The sequence below is a fragment of the Garra rufa genome, chromosome 1 (assembly GCF_049309525.1).
Source record: "Garra rufa chromosome 1, GarRuf1.0, whole genome shotgun sequence".
NCBI classification, from domain to species: Eukaryota; Metazoa; Chordata; class Actinopteri; order Cypriniformes; family Cyprinidae; genus Garra; species Garra rufa.
In genome coordinates, this window is record NC_133361.1 from 76,405,434 (window position 1) to 76,416,454 (window position 11,021).

Sequence of the window (11,021 nt, forward strand, 5' to 3'; positions counted from 1 at the left end):
TTAAATAAATATTTTTTTAAATGGGTTTTTATACAAAAACTGCTTTTTAATGGTAAATTCACTTTATAAAAGACCCACATTTCTAACTTTAGTTCGTGGGGATAACATGGATCATTTCACATGGTTTAGTGTAAGATTTTTGCCCATCTTTTGGAAAATCCAGTTTTAAAAGTAAAAAAAAAACAACTACAAATAACTTTTTTACAAGTTTTTTCGGTGTATATATTTTCGGTATGCGATATTTTTTCACAAGTTTTTTCGGTTGAATTCATATCTACAGTACAGACCAAAAGTTTGGACACACCTGAACTTTTGGTCTGTACTGTATGTGTGAAATACGTGCTCTATTATATTTAGTTGTTTGACGGTTTAAACAGCATGTATCTTAGTTTTGACGAAGATTTTTTTTTTTTTAAGCTGTGCTCCAAATTTTTTTTAGACTTAGTTTTAACGGTTACTAATTAACTGAAATCATGAAACTTACAGTTTAACAACAATTTATTACAAACCCTATAAATACATGACCAGTCAAAAGTTAAACAAAAATGTTTAAAAAGATTTTGTTTTTTTGCTCGCCAAGCCTGCATTTATTTGATCCAAAGTACAGCATAAACGGTACAAGTTTGAAATATTTTAACTATTTAATATATTTAATATTTAAAAATGCAATTTATCCCTGTGATTTCAAATCTGAATTTTCAGCATCTGATTTACTGCTCAAAAAGCATTCATTATTATTATTATTATGTTGAAAACAGCTGAGTAGAATTTTTTTCATGTTTCTTTGATGAGTAGAAAGTTCAGAAGAACAGCATTTATCTGAAATAGAAGTCTTTTGTAACATTATAAATGTCTTTATCCTCACTTTTGATCAATTTAAAGCATCCTTGCTAAATAAAAGTATTACTTTCTATCATTTCTTTTGTAAAAAAAATTGTAAAGTGTATACTTTTACAAAAGTTTTTTTATTTTTTATTTATATTCATCAAAGAATCCTGAAAACGTACTCAACTGTTTTAAATATTAATAATAATTAAAAAAAAAAAGATTTGAGCAGCATATTAGAATGATTATTAGTTATTTTAAATAGTACAAAAATATTTCACTGCTGTACTTTGGATCAAATAAAAGCAGCTCTGGTGAGCAAAGACTTCTTTCAAAAAACATTAAAAATCTTTTCCATTAATTTTCTAGATTCCATTTAAATGTTTTCATTACATATTAATAATGAAAAGCACCTCTAATTAATTAATTTATTTTATTTAAGTAGTAGTAGTAGTAGTAGTAGTATCATTTCATTAATATATTTCTGTCACAGTTTCTTCAAGTTAAACCATACATTTATTTTGCTACTGTGTATTAAATGAAAGCGTGCATCTGCGCCATTCCAGGGTACCCGCGGGGTCTTAAAAGCATTGAAAAAGTCTTAAATTTGATAATCTCAAATTAAGGCCTTAAAAGCCTTGAATTTGGTATGCAAAGTCTTGGATTTCATTACAAAGGTCTTATTTTATTTATTTTTGCCTTTCCTAGGATTAAGATCATACCGTAACAAAATTAACTGTTACTAATGTAGGTTAATTAAAAATTCATGCAGCGTAAAGCTGAGTGCACCTCGCGCTCCACGTCATAGCAGAAAGCGCGAAAGCGTGCGCACCCGTTACTATGGTTACTAGGTAGGGCTGGGCGGAAAATCGAGTTCTGGGGATATATGTATATGATTCCCCAACGCGATGCGGGATTATCCAATATCTTTCATATCGATATGGTTTGAGGCCACACATGCGCGTGCGGGTTCTGCGCGAAACAGAAGGAAACAGGAACACGCAACGCCGGTCAACACAGAAAACATACTGGTCAGTAAAATGAAAAACAATGGTTCACTTATCTGGAGATGGTTCAGATTTAAAATTTCCTATGAGCAGCAAAAACAGCCCATCTGCAGGGAATGTTATAAATCAGCTGTATCAAACTGTGGAAGCACGGCAAATCTCTTCCACCATTTAACGTTACAGCTTTACAATAAAGTGAACTGCCAGCCAGACGGGCTATCGTAAAGTAAGTTAGAGGGCTCCTGCCAGGTCCAAAAACTCCTCAATTTAGTTGTATCAAATTTAAGGCCATTAAACGTTTTAAATATGTTAAATAGCATAAGAAATGTCAATTATAATTTAGGAGGTCTAACATTTGGGGAGGGAAAGACGAGAATCGCGATAGGGCTGGATTATACTTCAAAAGGCAATGATGTCATTGAATAAAAACATAGGTACTGCACGTTTTAAGGTCAAAACGCCACACGGATGTCTTTATATGAATGTATCTGAAGGGAACCGACTGTCCTCAGAAACATGTCGTTGGCATTTTCATTTCATGTCTGATAAAACTGCGTCAATGCTGTTTTGTATACAGCCGTTACTAGTGAAACCGTAATATTTCAGCGCTCCTAAAGCGCCCCCCCGTGACGGAGAATGACATTTTATTTCCACATTTTTTCAGCTGTTTGTCAAATGATTGCAATTATCGACCTGTTTTTATGCAGCAACCACAAAGAGTTGTAAATGTGAAAGAAGTTAATGTGCCTTCTCAATATCTAAACAATTAAGACAGTAATATTTATGTTTTAAATATAGAAATAAACTATATACTCAATTTATCCCTTTTAATGGTATAAAGGCTGAAATGGCATTGTATAAGCTATTTTGTTTTTGTGTGTACCTGTATCTGAATTATAAATCATGCCATTTTATTGCTGAATATTCTACATTACACTGTCCAATCCTACTCATACTGTTCATTTTACTTGTGCAGCTCTCAAAAAGGGTCATAAATTGCCTTAAATTGATATTTAAAAATTCTGCAGATACACCAAATAGTGAAATAAAATTACTTGCTTGATATTTGTGTATTGAAAAAATTGCAGCCAAGGCAGCAGAGCTGCGAAGTTCAAATTTATTTGTTTATTACAAATCAAATGTGTGTTACGCTGTTGCGTATGTATTAAATATAACTGATAATTTAAATAAAATGTTTAATTTAATTCAAGTAGCCCACTTGTACATAATTATTTTCTAGGGTTCAAAATTTATACAGATTTGACATTTTCCCCTCATACTTCTGTCGGAATGGGTACGAAGTTGGCATTGAATTTCATTTGAAATGGTATTAAAAAGGTCTTAAAAAGCCTTGAATTTCATTTGGAGGATGCTGGGGGTACCCTGCATTCATTCACACAGAGATGCACGGAACATGTTTTGATTTCGTGTACTGACCTACTTTTGATTTATTCATCTAAAAAATCAGTGAATTCAGGTTCTAATGACTGTATTCCAGGATTCCGTCTGTGTTTTCACAGGGCTCTAGTGTGGATCTTATGTATGCAGTAGTGTTCGTGTTAATAATGAAATGAACCCTAGTGCTTCACCTCAGACTGGAACAGACACAGCAGAACTCTGGCTTCCTCCGCACTGCATCCTTGTGTTTATGCGTCGAGAGCCTTATTTTGAACTATTGGACCATCAGAAATGATATGAAACCACTGAAACCATAGCCTCTGTTCTCCTCGTGTGCTGATTCTGTGGGAGTTTGGCTTTAATTCTTTATATGTGTATTATTTGAATTGTCCTGCAGTGGAGAGAGGGATTTAACCCACTGTAGCTCTGGAAGACAGTCACAGATCAGTAATCCACAACTAGAGAAACTCTGAAACCAGAAAGTTTGAATACGTTGTAAAAAGTTTGAACAAAAGTCTAAAAAGATTTAAGTTTGAGGGTTTTTAGTCTGAAATAGTTTGAAGTTTAAAGTAGTTTTAAAAGCTTGGGAGATATTTAGCATGTATCTAGCATGATTAGCGGCTTGCTAGCATGATTAGCAAGTTGCTAGTATGTTTCTAACATGATTAGCAAGTTGCTAGCTTGTTTCTAGCGTGATTAGCATGTTACTAGCATGTTTTTAACATGATTAACAAGTTTCTAGCATGATTAGCAAGTTGCTAGTATGTTTCTAACATGATTAGCAAGTTGCTAGCTTGTTTCTAGCGTGATTAGCATGTTACTAGCATGTTTTTAACATGATTAACAAGTTTCTAGCATGATTAGCAAGTTGTTAGCATGTGTCTAGCATGTTGTTACCATGATTTTAGCATTATTAGCAGTTTGCTAGCATGATTAACAAGTTGCTAGTATGTTTCTAACATGATTAACAAGTTGCTAGCTTGTTTCTAGCGTGATTAGCATGTTACTAGCATGTTTATAACATGATTAACAAGTTTCTAGCATGATTAGCAAGTTGTTAGCATGTGTCTAGCATGTTGTTACCATGATTCTAACATGATTACCAAGTTAGAATGTTTCTGGTCGGATGAGCATGTTGCTAGCATGTGTTTACCATGATTTTATCATTATTAGCAAGTTGCTAGCATGTATCTAGCATGATTAGCAAATTGATAGCATGTTTCTAGCTTGATTGACAAATTGCTAGCACGTATCTAGCATGATTAGCATTTTTTTACATGATTAACAATTTTTAGCATGTTGCTTGCTAGCATGTGTTTAACATGTTGTTTCCATGATTTTAGCATGATTAGCAAGTTGCTAGCATATTGTTAGCATAATTAGCAAGTTGCTAGCATGTTCTTAGCATGATTAACAAGGTGCTAACATGATTCTAGCATGATTACTACATGGCTAGCATGTTTCTAACATGGTTAGCAAGTTGCTAGCATGTTGCTAGCATAATGATTAACAGGTTGCTAGCATTTTTCTAACATGGTTAACAAGTTGTTGGCATGACTCTAGCATGGTTATCAAGTAGCTAGCATGTTCTAGCATTTAGTTAGCATGATTAGCAAGTTGCTAGTATGTTTTTAACATGTTTCTGGCCTGATCAGCATGTTACTAGCATGTTGTTAGCATGATTAGCAGTTAGTTTAAATGAGTTTGAATGTGTTCTAAATCTAGTTGATAGAAGGGCAGTTTGATTGAGTCTCAAGGGATTGTGGGAGTTTTGACAGTTGAAGTTTGAATTTTGTCAGTTGAAGTTTGAATTTTGTCAGTGTGAGTTTGAATTTTGTCAGTGTGAGTTTGAATTTGGTCAGTGTGAGTTTGAATTTGGTCAGTGTGAGTTTGAATTTTGTCAGTTGGAGTTTGAATTTGGTCAGTTGGAGTTTGAATTTTGTCAGTTGGAGTTTGAATTTTGTCAGTTGAAGTTTGAATTTTGTCAGTTGGAGTTTGAATTTTGTCAGTTGGAGTTTGAATTTTGTCAGTTGAAGTTTGAATTTTGTCAGTGTGAGTTTGAATTTTGTCAGTGTGAGTTTGAATAGTGTTGATCATTTGAACATTCCCTCAATGTAAGTCTATGGGATTTTTCCCAGTTTTAATCCTCATTTTTAGGAAAAGCGTGAGTCGGATCAGTTCGAAAAGATCCAGCAGCTGGAGTCAGATCAGCCTGAAGATCTGGCCTGAGTTTGTAGAGTTAAAACTCTGAGAGTTGATCAGTTTAGTCTGAGAATACCAGTAAGATGGAGTGATTATCAGTGCCTGATGTGATGGTCAGGCTGTGTTGGGCTGATTGTGAAGAGACGACTGTAATGAAGCGTATGACTGCAGATGTGTGGGAAACACTGAACCTGAGCTGTTGAGCAACACACAGAGAGTAACCCGAGTCGGTTCAGCGGGAAGCTTGCGTGTCCAGACTAGACCCGAGCGGCGGTTTAAAATAGAATTAAACACGGCTCCAGAGTCCGATCAGATCATGTGTGCATTGTGCTTTAATGCCTGCAAATAATGTCAGCATTCCAGCGGCCATCTTTCTCAGAGAGTAACGTGAGGCAGACTCACTTTATATCAGACGGAGAGCGGATCGCTGTGATTGCCGTGTGTGTGTGGCCCGATGGAGAGTCTGATTATGAGACCGGTTCTGGGTCAGACGGTGTCTCTGAGGGCGTCTCTGAGGGTCTGTCCGTGAGCTGCGGAGGGAAGTATGTGGAGACAGACGGAGGATCTGATGGAGCGATAGGCAGGCAGGTTTGAGCCTGGTTCTGCGGTGCGGGTAGAGCTGGAGGCGCGAGGCCCAGACAGGTAGAGGAGGAACGTGACTCCTCGCAGGTCTGCGCAGACGGAGACGGACGGACCCTCGCGCATCGTCTCCACGGCAACCGCCGCAACAGCGGTGATGTCATGCGGAGGTGTTTTTGTTTGGGGCTGATGAAGTCACCTCTACCTGACACTCGATGGTCGACTTCTGAAACCTGTCCTCCAGATCTCCGAAGCGCTGTTTGCCAGTCATGACCTTCCAGTTGATCCCATATGAATGACACCAAGCATTTTCAAGCAGCTCTTCAGGAATATTGGCATTTCCAAGGGTTTTCCAGGCCTTAGATTTCATAAAGTGCTTTAAAGCACCTTGTATGGACTCTGCATTATGGAAGTGTATTTTAGTGCCAGTTCACATACACAAACATAAATATAGACATTCAATCCCAGTTCAGTTCAAACAGAGTATATATATAAGTTTGGGATCAGTAAGATTTTTCAAGTTTTTTTTTATTTTTCTCTGTTTATTTGATTAAAAATACAGAAAAAACTCTAATATTGTGAAATGCAAATGCAATTTAAAATAGTGGTTTTCTATTGTGATATACTTTGATAATAAATCAGGATATTAGAATGATTTCTGAAGGGTCATGTGACACTGAAGACTGCAGTAACGATGCTGAAAATTCAGCTTTGCGTCAGAAATAAAATTTGATAATTTTACTTTTTCTGTATTTTTGATCAAATAAATGGAACTTTGAGGAGCATAGGAGACTTTAAAAAGAAAAAAAAACATTAAAAGTCTTTTGAGCAGCAGTTTTTTTTAACTGAACTGGGATTTTGATGTCTAGATTTATGTGGTTTGAATAAAGTAAAGTATCCCAGTGCACTAAAATACACTTTATTTCAGTATACTTAATGCAGAGTTCATACAAGGTGCTTGAAGTACTCGAATTTGACTTTTTGGAAACTTCTACTGTGTTTGTCAAAACAGAACTTAGTGATAGTATAAAAATCCACTGAAATTTTGTGTGAAGCACACTTTTAGTAATGCACATTTCTGTATATTTAGTGTATTGTATCTGACTACACTTCAGTTGCATACTTTACTCTTCAAAAATCAATTTGGGTGCTAATTAGTGCATTTATATTAAGTGTGTTTACCATATAAATATCTATTAAGATGAAACTAATTTTGAAAGCGTTCAAAGCACGCTTTTAAGAAATGCAGTAAAACTCCTAACTCAGTAGTATACTTTATTTCAATGCACTAAAAATCAACGTAAGTCTCAGTGGTATTTACTACTTTTTTAAGTGCACTGAAGTACTACTGATGTAGAATATACTTTTAAATAGCGAATTACTTTTACGCTTTTATTTAGCTCAAAAAATAAGAATGTACTTGCTTGTATTTAAGTATTTTTGAAGTATGGAGGAGATGATTTCATTTCTTGGTGCAGTCAAAACGGTTCGGATGTGGAAGTGTCTGCCGATTGAATATAGGAAGTTGTCATTGTTTGAACTCTGTTTTACCTTTGATTGAGTTTTCTATTTATTATTATGTGCAAGATGTTTGATTAATCTCTGAGAATGTACCTGTATGAAGGGAGTCTGAACATGTTTTCTGCTTGTTTTCACAGGTAGTGTCTGAACAGAGCTGTGGATGACGGCTGATTTCTCCACATCACGGATTGGTCAGAGATATACATTTCATAAGTGGATTTAAGACCTTGCACTGGATTTCAGCTTTGACTGGAGATACTGGATTACTTGGACTGTTTTCTACTTTACACCATTTGTTTTCTGCTGTCGTGCTCAAATATACAATACACACAGTTCTGATGTGCCAGGCACTAGAATTATTATAATATAAATCCTGCTCATATTTCAATAATATAGCAGTTTTGTTTTATAAAGAAATAAATGCTGTGCTTCCCTTCAGCAAGGCTGCATTTATTTGATCCAAAGTACAGCAAAAAACAGTAAACTCTAAATTAATTTTACAATTTTTAAAATAACCGTTTTCTATTTGAATATATTTTAAACTGTAATTTATTCCTGTGATCAAAGCTGAATTTTCAGCATCATTACTGCAGTCGTCAGTGTCACATGATCCTTCAGAAATCATTCTCGTATGCTGATTGGCTGCTCAAAAAACATGCATTATTAGCGGTGCTTGCCATAGGCAAAGCATCACTATTACTATCTCACATACTTATTATTCTTCTTCTTGTTACTTCTTCAGTACGTTTTTCGGCGCGTAACTAGTCCCCGACCCTGGTTACCCTAGCAACCACATAGCAACACCCTAGCAACCACCCCGGGTACCCTAGCAACCGCATAGCAACACACTTGCAACCACCCATGGTACCCTAGCAACCAACCTGGCTAACTCCGAGTACCCTAGCAACCACATAGCAACACCTTAGCAACCACCCTGGGTACCCTAGCAACGCATAGTAACCACCCCGAGTACCCTAGCAACCGCATAGCAACACCCTAGCAACCACCTTTGGTACCCTAGCAACGGCCCTAGCAACCACCGTGGGAACCCTAGCAACACCGTAGCAACCACCCTGGGTACCCTTGCAACGGCCCTAGCAACCATCCTGGGTACCCTAGCAACGGCCCTAGCAACAACTCCGAGTACTCTAGCAACCACATAGCAACACCTTAGCAACCACCCTGGGTACCCTAGCAACGCATAGTAACCACCCCGAGTACCCTAGCAACCACATAGCAACACACTTGCAACCACCCATGGTACCCTAGCAACGGCCCTAGCAACTAAAGGCCAAGTTTTGCCACTGCAAGCACCACTCACATTTTCTTCAGGAAATGTACATATCTAGTTATTATTATTATGTTGAAAACAGCAGAATTTCTTCAGGTTTCTTTGATGAATAGAAAATCCAGAAGAGCAGCGTTTATCTGATTTTTTTTTTTTTAATTATATATTTTCATCACTTTTAATCAATTTAAAGCATCCTTGCTAAAAAAAAAATAATTTCTATAATTTCTAGCTTTGATTTTGATTAAATTCAGATTAGATCACAGGAATAAATTACATTTCAAAATATATTCAAATATAAAGCAGTTATTTACAATAGTACAAATATTTCACAACTTTACCGCTGGCTTGGTGAGCAGAAGAGAATTCTTTAAAAACCTTGCAACTGCTAATGTATTTTTTTTTTTACATACATGGGTGTGTAATTGATATAATACTATTTTTAAAGATGTCCTGAATTTGTGCTTAAATAAACTGGAATTAAAGGAAAATATATCATGTCATGATGTTAAAAACGTCAACACAAACTTTTCATAAGTATATTTACTATACAGCTGTAATAGCTTCACACACATTTGGAAATTCTCCCAGAACACTGTTCTCAAGACTATCAACATCTTCACGTACAAACAGCAGCTCAAAAACCGGCTCACAAAGTGTAAACATTGACCAATTAGTAATGTTAGTCTTATCTGACATTGACTTACTGCAATCGATATGTGTGTGCGGCAGACATCCTGTTTACCCGCTGTCGGCTGCGGATTTATCGAGCTTCATTAACCTTAAACCAGACACGTCGTATCTGCGTGTGACGCTACTGGTGAGCGCTGGCATGGTCTTCCTGGTCATGCGGCGGAAACGCTCCGTACCAGTTAGGCTGGAATTGACTTTATCTGTCATTTCTTTTTGCACAGATCGATAATTCTGAGATAAAAAAAAAAAGTTATGAAAGTTTATGGGTGAAAACTTGTCGAAAATTATAATTGCCTTATTTACAGAAGAAAATGATAGTAATAATAATACAGCCTTCTTAAATTCTTCAGCATGGCCTTTCTTTGTGAGATCCAGCGTTGTGCCAGACAGAGATGGATTACATATTGTGTATCCAGTCAAATCTTATGGATTCCCTCCATGATCATTTCCTATTCAAGTGTCGTTCAACGTCAGCCAGAAGCGGGGCTCAATAACACCCGTCCGCTGAAGTTACGAGCCCGGCGGGGTGCCGCGGGGCAAGAAATATTATTTGCGGGTTACCTTTGTGGAGGAGGGCGCACACACAGAAGCATTACGACATGATTTCACCTCCGAAGAGCTCATCAAAGTCTTCCTCCGGCGGCCAGAAAAAGGTCCCGCCGCGGGTTCGGGAACAATGGGCGCGTAGGCCGAGCGCCGATGTTTTGGCAATTAAATTTCATGACATCTTTATGGCGCTATCTCCGCTCGGCACCATTAGCATGACCACAATGCTTTCCCCTTCTCGCTCGCCTTTCCTTTTTTCTCTTTTTTTCTCACACGCAGAGAAAATGACCTCTCCGCCAATCTCAATTCACTGCACTTCTATAGCGCTGAATGGACAAACTCAACAAAGGTTGACATAATTTTCTCAGGCTTTGATTGGCCCCCAGCATGCCCCACAATGACATCATGCCCCCCCTCCCCACCTCCTCTGCTGGATGCTGGATCGTCAGGGTTACGGTGGGCAGGATTTGGCATGGGCCCGTTTGGCTGGTGTTAATGAGTGCGGGCAGAGATGGCGGCGTTTTGTGGTAAACAGTCCTGGGAAACGGCGAGGGAGGGCACGTCCGACCCCCGACGCTGCCGCGGGAACTTTCGCATGGGCCGTCCGCACGAGCACTTCTCAGCCGGCCGTGAAACTTCTGAGGAGGCGAAGGAATAAATGTAAGCGGCCGTCGGTCAGCGGACGGGGGGTTGGTGCGTGTCTCTCGGAGGATATGAAGTGATTAAAGGAGCTGTGTGTTGGGAGAAGCCTGCTGTGATGAATTTTTCCTGAATTAATTACAGAAGCTTGTGCCAAAGGGGATTTTCTCAGTCCTCCAGCACCACCTCCCCGTGTTTCTTTGTTTCCTCATGACTCCGTCCAATCGCATGACAAGAATTAAATCCCTAAGTCACACCCGTAAATCTCCAGCCCTCGCTCGACTCCCTTTTCAGCGAGGTCTTTTTCTTTCTGTCTTGCCATT

The 11,021-nt window shown here is 37.9% G+C and overlaps 1 long non-coding RNA gene across 1 annotated transcript in view; it reads left to right on the forward strand.

Moving 5' to 3' along the window:
- Positions 1–9,311, forward strand: part of LOC141339421 (uncharacterized) — a 102,123-nt gene extending 92,812 nt beyond the window's left edge. Inside the window, exon 4 of the long non-coding RNA XR_012356018.1 lies at positions 7,670–9,311. This is a non-coding gene — a long non-coding RNA (uncharacterized lncRNA). The remainder of the gene's footprint in view (positions 1–7,669) is intronic.
- Positions 9,312–11,021: the final 1,710 nt, after the last annotated feature.